Source organism: Sturnira hondurensis, unplaced genomic scaffold (assembly GCF_014824575.4).
Source record: "Sturnira hondurensis isolate 20B ecotype Veracruz unplaced genomic scaffold, ASM1482457v3 Scaffold0018097, whole genome shotgun sequence".
NCBI classification, from domain to species: domain Eukaryota; kingdom Metazoa; phylum Chordata; class Mammalia; order Chiroptera; family Phyllostomidae; genus Sturnira; species Sturnira hondurensis.
Genome location: NW_028090728.1, coordinates 345845 through 357941, shown reverse-complemented (window position 1 = coordinate 357941; position 12097 = coordinate 345845). Strand labels below are relative to the sequence as shown.

Genomic DNA, 12097 nt, shown 5'->3' with positions numbered 1-12097 from the left:
GCTATTAATAACATTCATAATATATACTCAATGTATTGAGAAAGTGAAATCTTTCACCTCTGAGAGGAAAATTTAGAAACAATTTGATACACATGATCTTAAGACTTGTCTATGGAAAATACCCAGCTTACTTTGCTAGCAGGCTAAAGTCCATACTTCCAGCATGACCCAGAGAGCCCTCCACACTCAGCACCACACCCCTAGTGCCTGCCCTTCCTAACCAATGGCTTCTGGTTCATGCTGCTCTGAACATGGAACTCTCCTGATCTCTTCTCATGCCAGGGTGGCCACGCCTACTCTTTGGCCCCACACACCTGTTTTAGAGCTTGTTTTATCTATTATTTCATTTGTTCTCTACTGGAATGTCAACCTCTTAAGGACTAGGACCTTGTTGCTTTGTATTGGTGTTCCCCAGAACCTGGCCCTGGCACATAGTGCATCTTTATATAATATGGCCATTATGAATGCAGCCCTTATTTGTTTTCTGGTATCTTATCAAACTGCTTTAAAACAAGATTCTGCATATTAAGAATATCCTGATGCTGTGGCCTGGACAGACTGAAGTAACACCATTTGCTGAGGAAGTTAACTGACATTTGACCTCATAATTGGAAGGGGGAGTGATCCTTAATCTCCTCTGCTCCCCATCAGAGCAGCAGCAGGCAGGTCAGCAGTGGGAACTTTGCTGCAGACAACCTGCTGGGCTTAGTGGTTCATTGTTTCTTGGCCAATAAATCCACCCATTTCCAAACCCTTTCTGCTTCCTCTTTCAGGAGTGTAAAGCCATTCCTTTAAAGAAAAATGTCACTCTTGGCTACTTCCTCAGCTGAGATGTGAAGAATGCAATTAGTCCCCACAGGATAACAAGGGAGCCTCTTCAAAGCCAAACACTTAGAATCAAAGGACTTCAGATCCAGGAGACAACCCATCAACAGCCCTGCATTAATTCTTGTTTACAGAACTCACCTGTGTTGAACTGAGTACAGCTGAATACAGGTTGGCCCTAGGAAATGAATTCCATGTGGGGTAAGCAAATTCTCTTGTCGGTAACCAGTTGGTGGTAGAGTTCTGAGCAACTAAACCAAAGAAAGCCTGCCAGGATACTCCCAGGGAAGGTCTACTTTTAAAAAAATATTTCAGATATTTTTTATTTTTTCAAATTTGTTGTTTATCAGGTGTGACTGAAATAAAAAAATTATAATAGAGTCCCACCATCACCATGAAAATGGCTTTAAGAGAAACCTGGTCATATGATATTATTGCTTCCCATTTTCAACCAGTAAATAGTTGCCATTGATGACTAGACAGCCAACAACAGTCTGTCAAGAATGCTCAAGATGTGTTACATAATACAACATGCCTGTTCACAGGGTTGGGGGCAGGAAGACTACAAAATAATTTATGTGAACTTCTTCAATCCATCATACAAGACAAGCACCAAAGCACCATCCATGCCTCTGAGAGCATTGGGCCATGCACCATTGAGAAAGCTCTGCTTCCTTCAACACAAGCAATTTTCCTCCAGCAATTGAGCGTGTCTGTGTACATGATATCAGTTCCTTTGTGCCCTGACCTCATCATCACACGGTGACAAACAGTGTCAAACAGGCAAGAAGTCAACTCAGCCGCTGCTGTGATGGACTGTGCAGTCATCCAGCTGATGGTGACATGAGTGTTCTTGGGATCTGGGAGCATTCCCTGTGCAGTGTCACAGATACCGAAGTGGGCAGCTGGTAGATGATGATACCCTGCACAGACACATTAAAACCTTGGTACAGGCCCTTGATCCCATCAGATGTGTAGATCTTAACCAGGCAGCCACCGAGGCCTTTGAATTCCCTTTCAGCTCCAGCTTTGCCCTCATCAGCTGCTACACGGGTATGGGCAAAATCAAGGGGATACACAGAACACAAAGAGGTAGCCCCAGCAGCACTGCCTGATGCCAGATTCCCTTCAAAGTAGTATCAAAACTGAGAGCCTGAGTGGGGAAGCATCTGATAACATTGGCCAGTTTACCACACGAGGACAGGACTCCCTGCTCCTTGGGGATATGAACCACACAGTCTATAATGCCTTTGTATTGCTTATCTGCAGTGATTTGCTTGCTGGCATGCTGCACCTGCAGCAGCAGCTTGACCCCCTCAATGGGTGCTACCACTGTCTTGGAGATGGCTGCGGCCACTCCACCTACCAGGAAGTCCTTGGCAAAGGACACAGCAGCATCTGTCGTATTGACATGAAAGAAGGAGCAGGAGAATGTAGGACTAGGTTTGTAACCAGCTGGGACTCTGGGGCTCTAGGAGAAGGTCTACTTGATAAAAGAAAAGATCCAGAGGAGAGTTCTTCCCGATGCCCTTCCCTCTCTGCTTTTGATGCTCTTACAAGAGACTGTGAGGCCTGGAGCAGCAGCATTCATTTTGTGACCAAGAAGGACAAGACTGAAGACAAAGCAACTGGCAGAGCAGGAGGAGAGCAGGGCCCAGGTTGGTCCTTGATAACATCTTTGAACCACTGCACCAGCGCTAGAGCCACCATGGCTTTAAGAGATAAGTAAATATCTTGATTGCTTAAGCCACTGTCACCTGCAGCCAAAAGCATACACACACTAACTGGAAGGGACTTTTTCTCCTAGTGCCACCTCCCTTATTTTACAAATAAGGAAACAAAGGTACAAAGTCTTTGAGTAGAGAAGGCAATATAAGATTGAAAGACCAAAGCTAAATCAGGGCTTTCAGGCCTGTGTGCCTTGGACCACGTTATGCTGCTGCTTATTTTACTTGCCCCCCCCCCCTTTTTTAAGCAGCATTAGACATGAGTGCTCTGTTCACAGATGGGTCATGGTGGGCTTCCCACCACAGTTCAAAGCAACCGGAACCCATCCACATCTGAACTTGTCAAACCTGCTGGATCCTGCACACGTGAAAACTACAGTTTTATGATAAATTGTCTTAGATATGGAAAACCAGCTGATCCATCAGGGGAGCAGCTGTCACAGCTTTCTCTGTAAGTCCCCAGCACGGCCCTTCTCTCCTGTTGGTTCACAATTTCATTCAGAGTTCTTCCTTTGTATCATGTACTCTCTAGACAAAATAAACATGATCACAGCCCTCGTGGGTTATAAAGGTAATGGAAGAGACAGAAAAATAAACAAGTAAACACCCAAATGTGTAATTACAAACCAGAATGAATTTGCCCAAAGTGAATAGGATGCATGTAAGAAAAAAACAAGAAGACCTTGGACACGGGATGTCTGGGAAGGTCTTTAGGTAAAGCTAAAGGTTTAGGAGTAAAAAATATGAACGGTGGAGAGAGGACCATTTCGGACAGAACAGAACATGCAAGACTGTCAAACAGGAAAGGATTTTATTTTCCTAAAGAAACAAAAGGAAATGAGGCAAGGGCCAGTCCATAAGCATAGGACGGAATCTGGGTTTTGATATTCAGAGTTCAATGAGAAGTACTGAAGGCTTTTAAGCATAGCAATGGTACCGATTTATGTCTTATAAAGCTCACAGTATGGCAATTGAATATTAGGAGAGCAAGAAGACAAGCAGATTAGTTAGGAAACTATTTTCTGTGGTTAATTCAAGACAAAATGTTGACTTGGAGAGTTCAGTCAAGATGGTGTATGTAAATGTGGTGCTCACATCCTCCCACAACCACATCAAAATTACACCTAAACTACAGAACCTTTGTTCAGAACCACCTGAAATCTAGATGAACAGAAGTCCTACAACTAAAGATATACAGAAGAAGCCATGCCAGACTGGTAGGAGAGTATAGAGATGTGAAATGGGCGGGTCCCACACCCACACATGGCAGTTAAAAAACCAGAGAGATTAGCACTTTCACCGGTCCTCCCCCAGGCAGTGGGGCCAGGATTTGGTAGCCAGTGCTGAAAGAAAACCCTTCAGTGCATCCTTCCCCTGGGACTGTGCCAGTGGCAGCTGTCACTCAATGATGCAGTGGGGTGGAGGGAAGGAAACATATCTCAGCTGTGGAAGCTCCCCCTGAGGAGTGAAGGCTCCCATCCCACACCAGGCTCCCCAGCCCGGAGGAGAGGTCCCCATAATTCCAGCTGTGACAACCAGTGGGGATTGTGGCTGAGTGAGATGGTGGTGGGATGGGGGGCTGCTGGAGTCCCAGGAGTTCCTCTTAAAAAGCTACCACATGGACTTACTTAAGACTCCCTCACTCTGAGTTCCAGCACTGGGACAGCAGCTCAAGAGGTACCAGAGACATATGGGGATGAACCGAGTTGTCCAGCAAGGGCTAGAGGGGCAGCTTTCTCCCAGACAGAAGTGCTGGCAGAGACTATTGTTCTTTTGCTGAGCCCTCCCCCCCGTACAGAGCCAGCAGGCAGGTACTGTGCCACAGTCTTTGTCAACATGGCTCACACTGTTCGACCGCCCTGGTGATTCCCTGAGACCTCCCCCACTCAACCTGCAGGACCTCCCAAGCCATTTCCAGTGGATTTTCCACACAAACTTACTGTCTTGGCTCATTTTAAAGTCTTTCCTAAAATATGGCAGGCTCACAAACACCAAACAAGCAGCATCTAGCCTCCATAGGCCCCTTACATCTCACTAAGTAGCCCCATGTGTGGCACTAGTAGCAGCCAGCTTTGGTTCAAAGCTTGGCCTCTCCCAGGTACCTCCAAGCCAAGCACAAGTAGCAGATGCAGACTGCTTTGTAGCTTATGCTGACCCCAGGCAGGGCACATGTGGTGGCTGACCTTGGCCTGCACCCCCCAGGAGGGTCTGGAGTCAGTGCAATCATGGGACAACAGCTTCAGACCATGCCAAAGCATCACCCAGCCACCTCCATGAACAGCGCACTCAAAGGGCAGACTGGTCAGGCATGAGAGCCCTGCTGAAGTGAGTCCTGCTCCACAGGGTTGGCCCTTGCACAGCAGATCCTCCACTGTAGTCAGGGCCAATCTTCACAACCAATCGGCCTGAGGTGGGGGGTGGTTAAATTTCTCCCACTGCTTGTTCCAACAGCAAGGAAGGCTCAGAATAATAAGAGGTTGCACACAGCCCACACAGGGCTGAATTTAGAGCACCCAGCTCAGAGGACAGAAGGCTGTCCCACTGTGCTGCTACATAAGTCCACTATACGAAGACTGGGAGATTCAGCAGCTCTACCTAATACATAGATACAAATGCAGGGAGGCCACCAAAATGAGGAGACAAAGACCATGGCCCAAATGAAAGAAAATAAATAGAAATAAACGAATTGGAGAAAGCACTCTACTTGATGCAGAGTTCAAAACACTGGTTATAAAGATGTTCAATGACCTTAGAGAAAGACTAGATGAACTTAGGATTTCAACAAAGAGATAGGAAACATAAAATTACAGACAGAAAACTTTAAAAAAACCCAACCAGTTGGAAAAAAATAATGCAATAACTGAAATGAAGAATACATTGCAAGGAACCAACAGAGGAGATGAAGCAGAGGATCATATCAGCAATTTGGAAGATAAGGAATCAGTAAACACCCAATCAGAACAGCAAAAAGAATCCAAAAATGAGGATAATTTAAGGGGACCCTGAGAAAACAAAAAGTATACCAACATCCCCATCATGGGGGTGCCGGAAAGAGGAGAGAAAGCAAGGAATTAAAACCTTTTGAAAAATAATGAGGGAAGGAAAAGACAAACAAGTCCAGAAAGCACAGAGAGTCCCAAACAAGATAAACTTAAGGGGACCCACAACAAGACACACCATAATTAAAATGTAAAAGGTTGAAGACAAAAAGAGAATCTTAAAAGAAGCAACAGAAAAGCAGTTAGTTACCTACAAGGAGCTCCCATAAGACTGTCAGCTGATTTCTCAACAGAAACTTTGCAGGCCAGAAGGGATTGACAAGAAATATTCAAAGTGATGAAATCAAGGACCTACAATCAAGATTACTCTAGCCAGCAAAGCTATAATTTAGAATTGAAGGACAGATAAAGAGCTTCCCAGAGAAGAAAAAGCTAAAGGAGTTCATCACCCCCAAACCAGTATTATATGAAGTGTTAAACTTCTTCTTTAAGGAGAAGGGGAAAAAAGATAAAAATATGAATAATAAAATGGCAATAAATACATTATCAACAATTACTTTAACTGCAAATGAATTAATTTCTTCAATCAAAAGACACAGTGGCTGAATGGGTAACAAAACATAACCCTTATACATGCTGCCTACAAGAGACTCACTTCAGATCAAAAGGCACACACAGACTGAAAGTAAAGGGATGGAAAAGATATTTCATGAAAATAGAAATGAAAAATAAAAAGGTGGGCATAGCAATTCTTATACCAGAAAAAACAGACTTTGAAATGATGGCTATAGCAGAAACAAAGAAGGACCCAGCAATTCCACATCTGGGTTATTTATGCAAAGAAACCCAAAACACTTACTCAAGAAGACATATGCATTCATGTTTATTGCAGCATTATTTACAATAGCCAAGATATGGAAGCAACCTAAGTGTCAATCAATAGAGGAGTGGATAAAGAAGTAGTGCATATATGCAAAGGAATATGACTCAGCCGTTAAAAAAGAATAAAATTGCCCTGGCTGGTGTGGCTCAGTGGATTGAGTGCTGGCCTCTAAACCAAAGGGTCATTGGATTGATTCCCAGTCAGGGCACATGCCTGGGTTTCAGGCCAGCTCCCCAGTGGGGGCACACAAATGCCACCACACCACACAATGATATTTCTCTCCTCTTTCTCTCTCCATATCTCTAGAAATAGATAAATAAAATCTTTTTTTTAAAAAAGGAATAAAATCTTGCTATCTGCAATAGGGAGTATGGTGCTGACTGAAATAAATCAGACAGAAAAAGACAAATGTCATATGATTTCACTTATATGTGGAATCTAAAAAACAAAATAAATAAACAAGTAGAACAGAAACAGACTTGTAGATAGAACATTCTGACAGTTGCCAAATGGGAGGAAGCCTGGGAGTATGGGGGGAAAAGGTGAAGGGATTAAGAAGTACAAATTGGTAGTTACAGAATAGCCATGGGGATGCCAAGTATAGCATAGGATATATAGTCATTAAATTGTAATAACTATGTATGATGTCAGATGGATACTAGATTTATCGGGGAGATCACTTCCTAAGTTATATAAGTGTCTAATCACTGTGTTGTACACTTGAAAGTAATATAATGTTGTACATAAACTGTAATTATAAAATAAAAAATATTTTTAAAAAGACAAAACACAGCTCTAGCTCAGTGGATTGAGCGTGGGCCTGTGAACCAAAAGATCGCAGTTCAATTCCCAGTCAGTGCACATGCCTGGGTTACAGGCCAGTTCCCAGCAGGGGACGCATGAGCAGCAACCATACATTGATATTTCTCTCCCTCTCTCCTTCCCTTCCCCTCTAAGGATAAATAAATAAAAATTAAATAAATAAGTAAATAATTTTTTAAAAGACAAAACACATAATATAATGGCAGAAACAAAAAAAGAGAGAGAAAATGTTAACTTGGAGCAGGGTGATAAGAAAGATGGTGCAGACAGATGTACACTTTGGAGGTACAACAACAGGTCTTGAAGGTAGATTGTATGTATATTTAAGGATAATTCCTAGGGCTTTTTCCTTGATGTAGTAACATTTAATCAATACTGAAACAGTATTAAAGGGAAGAGTGCCCCCCCCACCTGAGGTCCAGGGTGCAATAAGGGAAGGCGTGTCCCTAGTGCAGGGAGGGAGGAGGCAGGTCTTGTCAAAGCCAGGGGTGGAGGGAACCTTTGGGCAAGAGGTGAGGATAACTGGGATCTGGCGATGTCCCAGAGAGCACAGTACTTGGGAAGTGAGGCAGGACCTTGGGTCCAACCAGCCTGGAGCAAGCACCATGAAGCTGAAATTACCTGAATTATTTTCTGAGGACCTGAAATCTCAGCTAAAGCCGATAGGTCCAACCCACGTCTCCATTTTCATCTTTAATATACTAATGGTACTTGAAACTTTAAGTAAAAACATAAAGTTCACCCATTTCTTCATCTAAAACAAGTTCTTCATTTCCTCCCAATGTGCAGACAGCCCCCCATTCTAGTGGCCTCTGAGCCACGTGGCCAGGTGCCAAGCTCTGGAGACGCATGCCTGTAGACCCTGCCCCCAGCCAGCTGTACAGAAACACACTCACGTGTCATGCAACACAGAGCTCTCCCTGCCTGAGTCCTTGCTCTGGGAGGCACTCAGCTACTAGCTTATACAGCCCACCCAAACCACACCTCCTGAGGTCAGAGCCTAAATCGCCATTTTACAGATGAGGGAACAGGCTCTCAGAGGTTAAACGATTCCCTGCTGTCCCTAAACTGCAGCCAGGGCACAAACCCAGTCCAATGTGACTCCGATTTGCAGAGAGCTGCCATTTACAGCTCTGCTCACAAACCCCAGCTCTGCCCTCTGCCTGGTCACCTAGCCACCGGCCAGCCACCTCACGTTCTTCCCCAGACTACATCTGCCTTTGCCAAAGCTTCTTGCATGTTCCATGGAGCCCCAGCTGCAGCCAGCCACATGGGAATTGGAGGCTTGAAGGAAGAGGCTTCTGCTACCCTTTGATAGGCAATAAAGAGACTTGTTACCCAGTTAGAGGTCACAACCAGACCCACAGGAGAAGTGTGAGCTCCAAAGACAGAGTACTTTCAACACCGGCGCTCAGCTCTGCAGTGACAGAACTGTATCCATAAGACCCACTCCTGGGACAGGGCACAGATAGTCAGGGATGCTGCGGAAGGCCCATAGGTCTCCCTGCACTGAGCAGGATGCTGGAAGAGATGACCCCTGGGGTCTCAGGCATCCTAGGGAGGATCTGATAATCCCCTGCCATTTCTTCTCAGGCCCTGCTTTAAACTGTGCCCCTGTCCCTTCCCTCCCTGCCCCACCTCTTGCTTACAGATGCCACCCCTTGCTCCCTGTGCACCAGCTCTCAAAACATTTGAGCGTGTGGGTGCACATCTGTGTATGTGTCCAAAAGATTTGTGAAAGGTGGGGCCATGGCCTCTCCTTCCTCTGCCCCTGTATGGCCAAGGAAGCCAGGCATCTGTCCCAAGTGCAGGAGAAATAAATAAAAGGCCATAGGGAAATGAATAAAGGAAATGTAGGCAGCTTTATTATCCCCAACACGTAGGAACAACGCTAGCCCACAAAAGAGGGGCGCTCCACAGAAGTCTACATCAAAAAAGTGGCTGTGCCCCACTGCTGTGGACAGCGGTGACATGCCCTTCCTCTATACCAGGGCCCATTAGTTCTGAAGGTCAACAGAGTAACAATGGCATGGAGGGAATTGGCCAAGGAAAACAGCATGGACCCTGAGGTTACATAATGAAAGAGGGACCCCCTAAGTCCTGCATAGCACCTGCTGGCCTACTTCTCAGGCAGGGTCTTCTCTAGCTCAGCAGTCCTCAGCTGAAACCAGGCCACTATCTCAGCCTCAGGAGCCAGGCTTCCCAGACCAAGTGTGGCCAGGCCAGCCAGGGGCTGGAGAAAGCCTGAGCTCTGGCATCAGAAGAATGGGGATAAGGGTGGCTGTGGAACCTGCCTCCATGCTGGGGCTTTTAATAGTTATAATGCATACAAAGCACTTTATAAATGCAGATCACTAAGTAAATAAATGCCCATGGAGTTCTGTCACAGCTTCTTAAAATGGTTTATTTAGGGACTTTTTTCATTCTATTCTGCCTAGGCTCACAAGTTTTGTTCCTCTGGAATACAAATATTTCTGCTATAAAGTAGGAGGTACATACTTAGAAAACCTCATATTCTCTAAAACTGCACACAAACAATAACAGGACTTCTATGACAATGGGGTTAGGACAGACCACTCAAACATTTGTAACTGCAGCACTAACAACATATGTTAGACCACCTCCAGGGCAGGCAGTTCTGCAGGGCTAGAGGTGGCCACAGCGACTATTAAAAATGTACCTAAAAAGCCGGAGGGAAATCCTGGCAAAACTTTAAAACAAAGCTGATAGGTGCCAAGACAATGCAGATGAGAGAAGAGTTCTGAGCCAAGGGACAGCTATTAAGTGGGCCCAATGGGTAGTATGGCCTGCCAGGACCAAGGCCAATGGGCTGGCAGCAGCATTCTGAGGAATGAGGTGTTTTCTCCTCCTCCTCCCGAGAGCCCAAATTCCAGCTGGGCTGCACAATCAAAACAAGGTCTTCTCCTTCCCTGCTGAGACTGGAGTGTGCTGCTCCCTCTACCCGGGCCCTTTTTGCCTGGGTGGAACCACAGATGAGCCAAAGCAGTTGTCTGCATTGTGCCAAAGTCCTCCCCCTGCCCACCCATCACACATGCACTCGTTGCCATTATAAACGCACACAGAGGCAGACATCCGTGTGCACTGAAATCTGCCACTTTGCCCCCACGGGGTCCCACAACTCCCACAACACACCCTGCAGGGCCCTCCTACACCCCTACCCTCTTCGTCTCCTTCCACAGAGTCATGCACTCTGTAATAGCACACTCTACCTGTTGTGAACAACACCCTGTTGTATCCAAAACACCTAACATAAATGCTAGATGAAAGCCTGAACTTCTAAAGAGGGAATGGACCACTGGCTTCTTAATCACACAGGCAAGCTCAGCCCTCACTTGGTGGCTCTGAACAAAACAAGGCAGGGGCAGCGAGTGTGTCTTGAGCTTCAGCATCTAGTTCACAAGAGGCCGTCTATATATGAGGGACATTTTTATACTGAGTAGTGCTTCCCATTTCTCAGAGTTCCCATGGCACCAACCAGGGCTCCTTAAAAACTGTCATGGGCAAAACAGAGTATTTGAATAGCATTCTGTATCTATTAAAGAAATGGAATATATAACCACCCTTCCCACACAGCAAACAAGATCCCCAGGACTTCACTAATGAGTTCTGTCAAACATTTAAGGAACAAATAAGACCACCCTTACACAAAAAACGTAGATGCTCTTTGGTCCTATTTATATGAAGCTCCGGCCTGTGCTGTCTCCACAGTCTGAGAGGGTAACAGCACCAGCCTGTCTCAGGGTGGTCTCAGGAAGGGACAGTCCCTGCCTGCCTACTAGAGACCAACCTGCAGTGACCTGAGTTCACCTTCAGGCTCCGTTATCCTGAGGGACTAGGATCCTTGGTGCCTGGCTCCTGAGAGGTTCTCATTTACTCCCCCAAGCTTAGACAAGCCTGAGCCCTAGGGACAGATCCAGTGGGGGCCTGATCTAAGCCCCCTGCCACACGGGAAGGGGGTTGGAAGAGGTGCTATTTGTCCTTCACAGTCACCTAGGAACAAGGCCTGAGGACTGATGTGGCACTGACCTCCACCCCATTACGTCAGCAGGAGGCCATTCGAGCATGCTGGTCATGAGTCAGCCCACTGAGATGGGGGGCAGGACTAGGTCCCCCACGGTTGACCGTTGAGGCTGTTTCTTGGTGAGTCCCATGGTTTGGTCTCATATGTCGGGTGTACCTCAAGACAGCCCAAGGGAGCTGGGGCCCTGACTGGACCACCTTCACATGGAATGAGAGCCCTGAGAGAAGGGGCCACTGCCTGAAACGAGATCAGGGGAGAAAAAGGCACCTTGTCTTCTTCCCTGAGGAGTGCCCCTTTGAGGCCGTGGCCAGGTTGAGCACCCGCCGCAAGAAGCAGCAGCTTCCACGCACACAAGCACCAGCTGGAGGAAGCCATCAGGAGAGGCAAACTCTCACGGCGCCCTGCTGCTGGTGAGGTAGACTCAGACTGCTTGGTGACCATTTTGCCCGCCACCTTTCTCCAAGGTAACTACTTTGCCCTTTGGAGTCAGTGGGTAGCTTGTGGTAGATGCTGTGAGACTGTACATATCTTGTTTTTCATCAGACTTTCACCAGTGAGTTTAGCACCTGTTGATTCTTGCTTAAAGCAAGTGACAGTCTGCTTCAAGTCATCCCTACTCCTTAGTTAAATGTCACTCTACAGAAAGCAAGAGTTCTCTATTTAAAAAGAAAAAAATCTCCTAGCTCTGTTTGTTGCAAGGGCCTAGAAGAAATATGCATGCCTACCTAAACCTTGGCTTCTAAGTACCATTCTCCACTGAAAGGAAACAGGGCTCTGTGGAGAAATGGCTGATTCCAAA

The 12097-nt window shown here is 46.1% G+C and overlaps 1 protein-coding gene, 1 non-coding gene and 1 pseudogene across 3 annotated transcripts in view; 1 reads left to right on the top strand and 2 right to left on the bottom strand.

The window, feature by feature from the left end:
• The window catches only part of ADORA2B (adenosine A2b receptor), a 37263-nt gene that overhangs the window by 4118 nt on the left and 21048 nt on the right, over positions 1–12097 (bottom strand). The window lies entirely within an intron of this gene.
• LOC119002711 (ADP/ATP translocase 2-like) lies at positions 269–11739 on the bottom strand (annotated as a pseudogene).
• LOC119002827 (small nucleolar RNA SNORA30/SNORA37 family) lies at positions 3840–3968 on the top strand. The gene has a single exon (XR_005069822.1). It is a non-coding gene; the product is annotated as a small nucleolar RNA SNORA30/SNORA37 family (small nucleolar RNA).